At 40.2% G+C, this 12,500-nt stretch overlaps 1 long non-coding RNA gene across 1 annotated transcript in view; it reads left to right on the forward strand.

Moving 5' to 3' along the window:
- LOC143026134 (uncharacterized) overlaps window positions 1–12,500 on the forward strand; it is a 188,553-nt gene that overhangs the window by 174,728 nt on the left and 1,325 nt on the right. The gene's annotated exons all lie outside the window — the stretch shown is intronic.

The raw sequence follows: 12,500 nt of genomic DNA on the forward strand, positions 1-12,500 counted from the left end.
CGTTCATTTATTTTATTTCTATTTATTTTTGTTTATTTGTTTATTTATCTTTTATTAATTCATTCATTTTTTTGGTTTACTTGTTTATTGAGTTATGTATTATTTTCTATTTTGTTTATTTATCTATTTTATTTATTTATCTATCCATTCATCTATTTGTTATTATTATTATAATTATTTATTTTTTATATTATTTTATTTATTTATTTTATTTTATTTATTTATATATCTATTCATTATTATTATTTTTTTTTTTTTGCGTTGGGTCATTAGAATAATTTTTCTTATATTTTTTTAATAATCAAGTTCTCCTTTCTTGTATATCCTCCCTTTAACGTTTTTCTTCTTTCTGTCCCTTTCTTCTTCCTCTTCGTCACTTCCAATTTTCTTGTGTCCTTTTCTTCGACTGATTGGCTCCTTATTCCTCCCCGTGTTGGACTGATTAACCATGTCGACGACACAGATAAGGTTCACTTGTTTATTGTTATCGTCGTCACCAGCGCTTCTATCCGTGTGGTTCTCCTCCATCAGTTGAAGTGATTCATTGTTTGTCAAACCCGGTTTGTCAAACAAGTGTTTGAAGTGATGTTTGACCGTGTGAATGGGTGTCAAACACGTTCGTCAAATGTGTTTGACAACCAAATACCCCATTCACACGGTCAAACATCACTTTAAACATTTGTTTGACAAACCGTTTGACCGTGTGAATGGTCCTTAAGAATGTGGAAAGTGACCTTAGGTCGGTGGTTTCTGTGAATTAGGTCGAAAATGAAATGGAAAGGGAGATGCGAGGGGAAGAGGAGGAAGAAGCGGCGGAGGAGGAAGAGGAGGAGGAGGAGGAGAAGAACAACCACAAATACCAACAGCACCAACGCCACCACTATCACCACCACCACCACAACCACAACTACCATCACCATTATCACCACCAATATGATCAACCTCACCACCACCACCACTACCACCATCACCACCACCACCACTATCACCACCACCACCAATATGACCACTCTCACCACCACAACCACCACCACTACCACCATCATTGCCACTGTCACCACCACTACCAATATGACCAATCTCACCACCACTATCACCACCACAACCAGTGTCAACACTACCACCAATATGACCAATCTCACCACCACTACCACTGTCACCACCACCGCCATTATGACCAATCTCACCACCACTATCACCACCACAACCACTGTCACCACCACCACCAATATGACCAACTTCAACATCACATCCACCTCCACTATCACCACCACTGTCAATGTCACCACCACCACCAATATGACCAATCTCACCACCACTATCACCACCACAACCACTGTCACCACCACCACCAATATGACCAAACTCGCCACCACAACCACCACCACAACCACCACCACTACCACTGTCACCACCACTACCACTGTCACCACTACCACCACCACCAATATGACCAAACTCACCACCACAACCACCACCACTACCACTGTCACCACCACTACCACCACCACCACCAGCGGAAGTGCTTGGAAGGACTTTGCCTCCGAAGAGCAACTCGATTGCCTAATGATCAAGTCTGACGTCCAACTTAGTGCAAATTGACAAGTTGGATCCACAGATCCAAGCCGCAATGTCGAGCACACTCAACACTGCAAGAAAATAATTGTACACGAAGACATACGCTGTGCGTGTGTGTGTGTGTCTATTCACCTTGGTCTTTGGACCACGTGCTGGACTCGTGATCGACAGCTATTTCCCTCCCGGAAGAGAGCTCAGAGCTCGTATGACCGATCTATGGGTAATGCTGTGACCTTACACGCACACACACACACACACAACTCCCCGTCCACGAGAGTTGGAGTAACGACTCGAAGCACAGCGATACTGAAATTATTTCAGCCCTGGGCGGGATTCGAACCCGGACCGCCGTTGTGACAGTCAGGGACTCGACCAACCGCGCCATGTGTGTGTGTGTGTATGTGCGGGTGTGTATGTGTGTTTAGTCTAGTCTAGTCCCGCCTGCGTGTTCGCAACAAGCGTTCAAACTAATGAGCATCATTTTCTAGACACAGCAGATAATATCGATTGCCGGGTGATTCGACATCGTTATAAAACGTTTGAAAGATCGAGTATATTTTTGGGAAACTACACACACAAACATACACACACACACGAAGGGAACACAGTGGCGGTTTTCTTGTCCACCGTGTCTTAATGTGATATCACCTGTAGGGGCTCAAGAGGTGCTCGGGCCCGGCCCGTGTCTTACCAGACGGCCACATTCAGCTCCAGAAAAGTTGAGTTTAATGATTTCCACGTGCGGCGGTAAGGAGAAGAAAAGCAAGGAAATCTGAGATAAAAAATTTCATGTGGGACCAACTTAGTTTCCGTTGGATAAAAGAGATGAGAGTTCCGCTTTACCTCCACCAGAATACAGTATATATATATATATATATATATGTATATATATATGTATATATATATATATATATATATATACATATATGTATATATGTGTGTACAACACTGAATGGGTCCCAGTGATTAGAGATACATTTTAACACCACAATGCACTTTAATTCTAAGCCGTCAACATCGTGAGACCCGATGGAGGCTAAAATGCAGAAATTGAAATACGGCACTACCAACGACTCGAACTCGGCTAGCGCATGACAAGTGTTGTAGTGACTTATCGATTACGCTATCAAGAGCGTAATCGGTAAGTCTGCTTTAGCCAGAGGGCCTCTTGCACCCGAAGCAAAGTCCCTGGGCAGCAAAACCCGTATATTATATTCCCGAAAAGGAAATAACAAACTTTGTTTTTGTCCTTTGTGGTGTTTTTGTACCCAGCGAAACAAGAATTTTTTTTTTTTTTTTTTTTTTTCCCCAAGGGGAAAAAATGAAAAGAGCAACAGGACGACCATTGATGTCTGTGTTTATATAAAATCCTGGAATAAAAAAAGGACTAAGTGTTTTGGTCAGTTTTTGTGTATATCAGAAAAAGAGAGGACAATCGTACTCTATTTTTTATTTTATTTTTTTTATCTATCTGATATTATTATTATTACTATTTTGGTAAATACAGACAAAAAAATAATAATAATGGTCCAAATAAAAGAAGACGATTTTTCTCTTCTCTCTCTCACTCTCTCTCTCTCTCTCTCTCTCTCTCTCTCTCTCTCTCTCTCTCTCTCTCTCTCTCTCTCTCTCTCTCTCTCTCTCTCTCTCTCTCTCTCTCTCTCTCTCCTTCTCTCTCTCTCTCTCTCTCTCTCTCTCTCTTTCTCTCTCTCTCTTCAATGGCTCGCTTCGTAATGGCGCAACAAGTCAGCGTTTAAGACCTTAATGGGCCCCGTGCTCAGTGGGGCAGCGCACCCCTCGTTCATCATTTTTCATTGTTAAATATGACATATGGGGTGACACTAAATTTGCACCACGGTGACCTTGCGTGGGTGGCTGGGTGGGCGTATGGCGGATAATATATGTTTTAGATTCTATGTCTTTCTTACCCCTTTGGAGCTATGGGTGTATAGATGTGTGTGGGTGGATGGGTGACTGGGTTTATCAATTTTCTTTGTGTCTGTGTATACTCAGTTATGCAAGTTTCTGTGTCTGTCTTACCCCCTGTGTGTGTCTATGTGTGTGTGGGGGTGGGTGGGTTTGTGTATGTGTGTGTCATTTAACTTTATATTCGTGTGTGTGTGTGTGTTTGTTTGTGTGTGTGTGCGTGTGTATGTGTGTGTGTGTGTGTGTGTGTGTGTGTGTGCGCGCGCGTACATGTTTACATTTCTATGGATGTTACCAGCGCGCACGCGCATGTGTGTGTGTGTGTGTGTGTGTGTGTGTGTGTGTGTGTGTGTGTGTGTGTGATGTTCACATTTCTGTGGATGTTACCAGCGTGCGCGCGTGTGAATGTGTGTGTGTGTGTGTATTTTGGATGTTACCTGTGTGTGTGTGTGTGTGTGTGTGTGTGTGTGTGTGTAAATATACGTGCATGTGTATGTGTGTGTGTGTATGTATGTGTGTGCATACGTGCATGTGTATATTTCTATGGATGTTACTTGTGTGTGTATAAGTGTACGTGCATGTGTATGTCTATATATATATATATATATATATATATGTGTGTGTGTGTGTGTGTGTGTGTGTGTGCGTGTGCATACGTGCATGTGTATATTTCTGTGTATGTTACCTGTGTGTGTGTGTGTGTAACTATCCGTGCATGTGTATGTCTGTGTGCGTACGCGTGCATGTATGTGTGTATGTGTGTAAACATGCGCATCTAATAAATTCTACCCAAACCCCGAATGAGTAAATTACTTTCCCCCTGATCCTAAACCACAAGAGCTCTGGCAAAGGTTTGACCAATTTGTAAAGTGACCTGGCTTGGGAGGCAAGGGAGCGGATGTTGGGTCAACGACTTTGATCTCTGACAGGAGCATCTTATGGAAGATGGTAATTAGCAGATCGGAGATACTTCGGCGACCCAAACAAACTGGAAACTGGAAGTCGTCTGCTTCTCGTGCTTCTTCCACTTCTCCTTCCCTTCGTCCTCCTCTTCTTCTTCCTCTTCCTCCTCTTCTTCCTCCTCTTCCTTCGCCTCATGTGCCTCCTCTTCTTTCCCCTCCTCTTTCACCTTCGCTTTTACCTTTTCCTCTTCTTTTTCTTCCTCCCTCACCTCCTCCTCATCTTCCTCCTTCTTCTCCCGCATCCTCCCACACTTCCTCCTACTCTTTATCCTTCTCTTCATTCCTTCTTTCCCCTTTCCTCCTCCTCTTCTTTCTTCTCTCCCCTCTTCTTCCTCCTCCCATTCCTCATTCCCCCCTTCTCCTTTACCTCCTACTCCCACACTCCTCCTCCTGTTCCTCCCCCAGGTCTCATCCCTCTAACTACATTCCCATAAATTTAATTTCCCGTTTATCTTTTTTTCTCCCAAATCGATCTTTTTCGTAAAGACGGCAACACATCTCATCGCCTTTTCTCCGGCGACCTCGACGTCCACCGCAAGAGACCTTCTAACGTTCTTCTGACATTTCTCTCGAACTCTTGGCGATCTTTCTCTTTGGCGAGGTTCTGGTAAGACGTGTGTTCTTGCTCTAGATAACCTAGAAACACAAAGATTCTAGAAGAAGTTGTTTATTTCTAAATTTCTCTTGTAGGATATCTAACCTTCTCTCTCTTCCGTATGTTCTGACTTGTTTTTCTTGACCTTGTACAGACCCTTCCCTTCCTGCTCCCCTCCTCCTCCTCCTCCTCCTCCTCCTCCTCCTCCTCCTCTTCATCTTCGTCCTCCTCTTGCTCCCCCTTTCCTCTTTTTCCACGTCTCTTTCACCTTCTCCTCCTTCACATCCTCCTCCTCCATCTCCTCCTTCTCCTCCTCCTCCTCGTCCTTAATTCCTCCTCCTCCTCCTCCTTTCCTCTTTCACCTCTTCCTATCTCACCTCCTCCGCCTTCACCTCCCCTTCAATCTCCTCCTCCTCCTCCCCCTCCTCCTCCTCCTCCTCCTCCCCCTCCTCCTTCACCTCTTCCTATCTCGCCTCCTCCGCCTTCACCTCCCCCTCAGTCACCTCCTCCTCCTCCCCTTCCACCTCTTTCACTTCTTCCTATCTCGCCTCCTCCGCTTTCACCTCCCCCTCAATCACCTCCTCCTCCTCCTCCTTCACCTTCGCTTCCTCCTGCTCTTCCTCCTCCACCTCTTTCACCCGTTCCCTAACCTCTTCTTTCCTCCTCCTCCTCCTCCTCCTTCACCTTCGCTTCCTCCTGCTCTTCCGCCTCCACCTCTTTCACCCGTTCCCTCACCTCCTCTTTCCTCCTCCTCCTCCTCCTCCTTCATACCCTCACCCGCACAAGTGGAGTGAGTGAAATCTTTAGTTCTTTCACTTCGGCGATTTTTTTTTTTTTTTTTTCATTCTTTTAATGTCAGATGATTTCATTCGGCTAAAGGATGGATTGGGCTCCTGATGGGGTCCTTGGCCACCCCTCAGCTGAAGGGAATCGTCTGGCATCGACCGGCAACAGAGAATCATAAACGGCGTCGCTCCATTGAAGACAGACACGTGTTCAAAAGGGGCAGAAAAACGAATCGCGCGCGAGGCTTCGAACTGTGCTGATCTTTATTATTCTATTGTATTTTGTATTTTTTAACAGGACTTCCGAAATTCATGCACTGTCATTTGAGGCAACAGTCACGTTGCGTTAGCACCGGTCGTGCTAACGCAACGGATATGTCAATTTTCAGGGCAAGGGAAGAATTTCATAAGGAAATTAAAGAATAAAATCGGATTGAATATGTTATGGGGGGATATGACTGTTCGTTCTAGTTGGTGTAAATTTGGACAAAGACGAAGTTCTGCTTTTCGAAAGGGAATATTAATGTGACCATACAAGCTGTCGTAGATTAAAAAGAATGGATACTTCAAAGTGAAAAAGGTTAAACAAATTCCTTTGCTGATTTTTATCAGGATGAGACTAATTTGCAAATAATAATGATAATAAAAATAATAGATAAATAGATAGATAAATAAAATGATAATGAAAATCCTCTCAGTTCAATAAGATAGTTTGACGTCAGGCTGACCAAAATTCTTAAATGTTACAGAACCGTCCCAACACAGAGGAAGAAGTTGTGAGCATTTCAACCTTTGTCACTGGAATAAAATCTGTCATTGGCAACCAGAATAAAAACTGTATACACAGACGATCACCACAGCCTTCGTGTGTGTGTGTGTGTGTGTGTGTGATTGGGTGGATGGGTGGGTGTCTGTGTTTACCTGACCGGCTACTAGTCAAACGTGTGTGTGTGTGTGTGTGTGTGTGTGTGTGTGTGTGTGTATGTGTATGTATGTGTTTACCTGACTGCCTACTAGTCAAATGTGTGTGTGTGTATGTATGTATGTGTTTACCTGACTGTCTACTAGTCAAACGCGCGCGCGCGCGTGTGTGTGTGTGTGTGTGTGTGTGTGTGTGTGTGTGTGTGTGTGTGTTCATGTGTACCTGGCTGTCTCCACTGATCAAACATATGGGTGTGTATGTATATTCATGTTTGCATGGGTATTTATCTACCTAGTTGCCTCTTCACAATTGAAATTCGTGTGTGTGCGTGTTTGTGTATTTGTGTGTTTTTTTGTATTTGTGTGCAGTTTTTTGTGACAAAATTTTTATTTTAGATCGTTAGACATAGTAGTATAGAATATAACTTTCAGTCAAACCTATCGAATACAGCGACTAAAGAAAATGGAAGTATAATAATAATAATAATAATAATAATAATAATAATAATAGAAATAATAATGATAGTGATAATGATACGTATAGTAAGGGCTTTTTTCCCCTTACAAGGGAGGTAGCCAAACTAAGGCATAAATCCACTCCCACCCATTTCATCCTCACGTACTCCACTCCCATTCTCCACCCCTCCCTCCCTCCCTCTTTTCTTGGCTCCTCCTGGATGACGGGTCATCCCTGCATCTTGTCCGCTGCCCAGGGTCAGAAGCAAATGTAGCATGACACAGCACATCCACAGCAAGGTCGCTTCATTCAATCGGTGACCTCCCCCCTCTCCGTTCCCTCATGTTTTTGTTTTGTTATCATTTGTCTGTTTGATTCTCATTTATTATTAGTTATATGTCAATTTATTATTATTTACTATTTACCTGTTTATTATCTAACTATACCTATGCATTTATTTATGTATTTTATTTACATTATTATAGTTTTTATTTATTCATTTATTATTATGATTTTTTCGCATCCGACCTAGATATGGACCGAAAGGTCTCCTGTCGGCATGCTCCGCCTTTGTAATCCGTTGTAATCCTTTGAAGACGGGGAGAAATCCCTTCGGGCTGCGTCAAAATACCATTCACACATACTCCCTAACCCACCACTAATAGTGACAATAATGATAACGATAATAATGATATACTGAAATACGACGGTTTAGTCTGAGCAAAGGCAAAATGGGGAAAAGAAGAAGGCAGGAGGGTAAACATTGGAAAGAAAACTGGAAAAACCCGAAGTGGAAAAGGTTATCTATATTATGATTCTCCAAATATTTGAGAAGAAAAGTCGAATCCTGGATTCAGAAGGAGAGGCAAAAGAGGAGAGAGATGGAGGAGAGATAGGGAATTGTGTGTGTACGTGTGCGTGTGTATGTGTATGTATGTATATATACTGTATGTGTGTGTGCGTATGTGTATGTGTGTGTGTATTTATGTGTGAATGTATGTGTGTATGTATGCGTGTGTATGTATATATATATATATATATATATATATATATATTTATATATAAATATGTGGGTGTGGGTGTTCGTGTTTGTGTGAGTGTATGTGCGTGTATGTGTGTGTGTGCGTGTGTGTGTGTGTGTGTGCGTGTGTGTGGTATGTGTGCGTGTGTGTATGATTACTCAATTGTATTTACCTAATTGCATTATACAGTAAAGGGGCAACGCTTATTCTGTCTCTTATTCTCCAATTACTAAACCAAACTTCAATTGTGTGTGTGCGTGCGTATGTGTGTGCATGTGCATGCGTGTGTGCGTTCGTGTCCATATCAGGGAAAGTAAAGAGAATGTTACTGGTCGTACAAATAGGGAAAAAATCTGAATATATTTTACAACGAATCATTTTGAGTGTGTGTGTGTGTAGGTCTTCAAGTATTGAGCTTCCATGGAATTATCGGCTCGATCTGTATTTACCTGATTGTAGTGTACAGGAAAAGAGCTACGTTCGTGGAGTCCCGTCTCCTACCTTCCATAGCATCATACAGTCGAGAGTTGAAGGAATAATGAGTGAATCACTGGTTTTTTTTTTACAGACCATTTGGTCCATGATCAAGCAAAACAGGTTGGTAGGGGGGAAGAAACGCTAGGGAGAAGACACTGAAGCGTACGTGGTACCCTTGGAAAGATGGGGAAAAGGTAGTGATGCTATCCACAAGACATTCAAGGGTGTTATTTACCTAGTTGTATTTTGCGGGAAGAGAGCTATGCTCGTAGTGACCCGTTATTGTAGCTTTCTGCATCCAGTTTTTTTCTTAAAGTCATGTATAGTTTTAGCACTCACTGCTTCCTCATTCAGTTTGTTCCAAATATCTATCACTCTATGTGGGAAGCTATTCTTTTTCAGATCTTTTCTGTAACTGTCTTTCTTTAGTTTCTTTTCGTGTCCTCTTGTAGGTCTTCTGTCCCATTTTAGTAGGTCATCCCTATCAAGAATTTCCATCCCTTTCATAATTCTGTAAATGGTTAGCAAATCACCTCTTTCTCTTCTTTGTTCCAGGGTTGGTAAATTTAGTTTATCCAATCTTTGTTCGTATGTCAAATTGCAAAGTGTTGGTGCCATCTTTGTCGTTGCTCTTTGAATTATTTCTAGTTTATGTTTTTTTTTTTGTACTAGGTGTCCATAGCGACGCTGCGTATTCCAATATTGGTCTTATCAGTACAATTTTGGTCTTATCATTGTGTGTAAATGACCGTGTTTGTGCGTACAAGAACGCACATACACACAAACGAATGTGCCCCCCACACACATACATATATACACACATACATATATACACACACACATATATACACACACACATATATACATACATATATACATATATATACATATACATACACACACATACGCACATATATATATATATACACACACACACACACACACACACACACACACACACACACACACACACACACACACACACACAGACACACATACATATATACATTTATATATATATATATATATATATATATATACATACGTATATACATACATTTAGTTATTCTCTCTGTGTCTCTTTCCCTCTTTCTCTACCTCTCTCAATCTCTCTCTCGCTCTCTCGTCTTAGACAAACCTACGAACATTGAGACATTTGATCTTTGGTGCAAGAACGCTTTTTTCAGGCTTGCCTCGTGTTCATTTCGGAATCGGTAGGAAACACTTGATTCCCCCCCTCCCTTCCCTTCCCCTCCCCCCCGAAGTCCCGTAAGAAGTCTACCCCCTCCCCCCACCCCTTCTCTTCTTTTGGCGACCCACAAGATCCCCAAAGCCTGTCACAGAGGCGTCTAATGGGTTTACATCCGGGGATTTTGTGTTCTTGGGGTGGAAGAGGGTGGGAGTGGGTGCTGGTGGAAGGGGACCGGGGGTGGGGGAGTGTCTCTCTCCCCCCCCCTTCCGCCCCCAGCATGTTTCGTTTAGCCAGATTCAGAAGAAATTTGATTTGATTGAGAGATCGTAAATGTATATGTATATTTATATATTTTTACACCTTTCTAGCCACATACAGTATAACTCAGAAAGAGACGATCAGAAGGCTTTCATTTGTGTAGTATTTGATGCAAAATTAATATATTTCTCATTATTCTACAGAGGGTTTGTTGATTATTTGCAGTAATTATGTATACATATATCTACAATATGTATGTATATGTACACATGCATTCGTATACATGGCTATATATATATATATACAGTATATATATATATATATATATATATATATATATATATATATATATATATATATATATGTGGGTGTGGGTGTGGGTGTGGGTGTGGGTGTGGGTGCGCGCGCACGTGACTTTCAAGGCAGTCATTAAAGATATAAAATTAGCTCGTCCTAATTGGCCAGGAGCCTTGGCTCTTTACTAAAATACTTGAAGACATCGCTGGGCGGCATTGGAAGTCATTACACAGATCCACTTAATCGTCAAGCTTTGGTCATGTCAAAGGAATCACAGATTTCAAATACATCCATTTTTGGAAAATATATATATGTAATAAAAACCATTACACACACACACACACACACACACACACACACACACACACACACACACACACATATATATATATATATATATATATATATATATATATGTATATATATATATATATTTATATATGTATATATATGTGTGTGCATGTATATATATATATATATATTTATATATGTACATATATGTATGTATATATATATGTATGTGTATGTATGTATATATATATGTATATATATATATATGTATGTATATATATATGTATATATATGTATGTATATATATATATGTATATATATGTATATATATATGTATGTATATATATGTATGTATATATATGTATATATATGTGTATATGTGGAATAGGAAACACAGGAGTCTTAGTCTTGAGTTTATTCCTGACTAGTTTCGCAGGTATGCTTTGAAAAAGCATACCTGCGAAACTAGTTAGGAATAAACTCAAGACCAAGACTCCTGTGTATCCTATTCCGCTTACATCAACCTGTCAGAATGTCTCAACATATGTGTATATATATATATATATATATATATATATATATACATATATATATGTATATATATATATATATATATATATATGTACTGTATATATATATATGCAAAGAAATCACAAAACACACGTGATAAACTATTTTTGCAGATTGTTTTTTCAATTTCCCGGTGGTTTCTGCAAAAAAAAAAAAAAAAAAAAAAATATATATATATATATATATATATATGTATATATATATATATGTACTGTATATGTATATATATAAATGTGTATATATATATGTATATATATAAATATGTGTATATATATATATATATATATATATATATATCGAATGCTCTTGACTAACTGACGCCGTCCGGGCATCGTACTCTTTGAATTGTACACAGTTGTACATGTATAGTACATGTACATAACACATGCTGTTCTTGACTTTGCTGCTGTCCAGACGTTTTTCTGCTTAAATAGCACATATTGTACATACTGTGCTTCAACATAATTGTACGTAGAAGTACTGAAATGTACATAATGTACGTACATGTACTTAAATGTACATAAAAGCTTCTACACTAAAGCTAGCATGCTATTTGCGTCTGCTACTTCGTTTGGGTTTAAACTACTTTGGTTACAATATTCTAGACATTCCGTAAGAACGTTTCAACAATGTGTCTAACATTCATATTTTAGGTTTAACTTCTCTTAGATTTGTCATTCAGATTCTCACTATAAGACGCATTAGTAATTTGACATTGGGAAATTTTAAAAACAAAAGATATTAACAGAAATAGTTTCTACTCAAACGTAAATAGCAAAAGCAAGTAGCATGCTAGCGAGAAATGCCTAGTGTGCCGCCACTAGTACTTGGTTAACCTCTCCAATGTGGTGGGACTCTTTATAGTATTTTTTTATGTCTAATGGGAAACGATTTTATTCAGCTGATGGACGGACCCTCGACGGAACGAGGACCCATTCGATCGGGACTCTGTTTTGGTCCCAAACCAGCCCAATGAACTGAATAAAATCGCCTGGTATTAGAGAAAAAATATATATACAAAGTTGGTTACCGTATTGATGAGTCTAACATGTAAATTGATCCCAATTCCACATCCCTTACCCTTGAGGCTCCAGTGAATTGAATAGAATCGCCTGGTATTAGAGTAGAAATATATATACAAAGTTGGTTACTGTATTGATGAGTCTAAC

Source organism: Oratosquilla oratoria, chromosome 6 (assembly GCF_046742065.1).
Source record: "Oratosquilla oratoria isolate Oo_2021 chromosome 6, ASM4674206v1, whole genome shotgun sequence".
Classification (NCBI taxonomy): Eukaryota; Metazoa; Arthropoda; class Malacostraca; order Stomatopoda; family Squillidae; genus Oratosquilla; species Oratosquilla oratoria.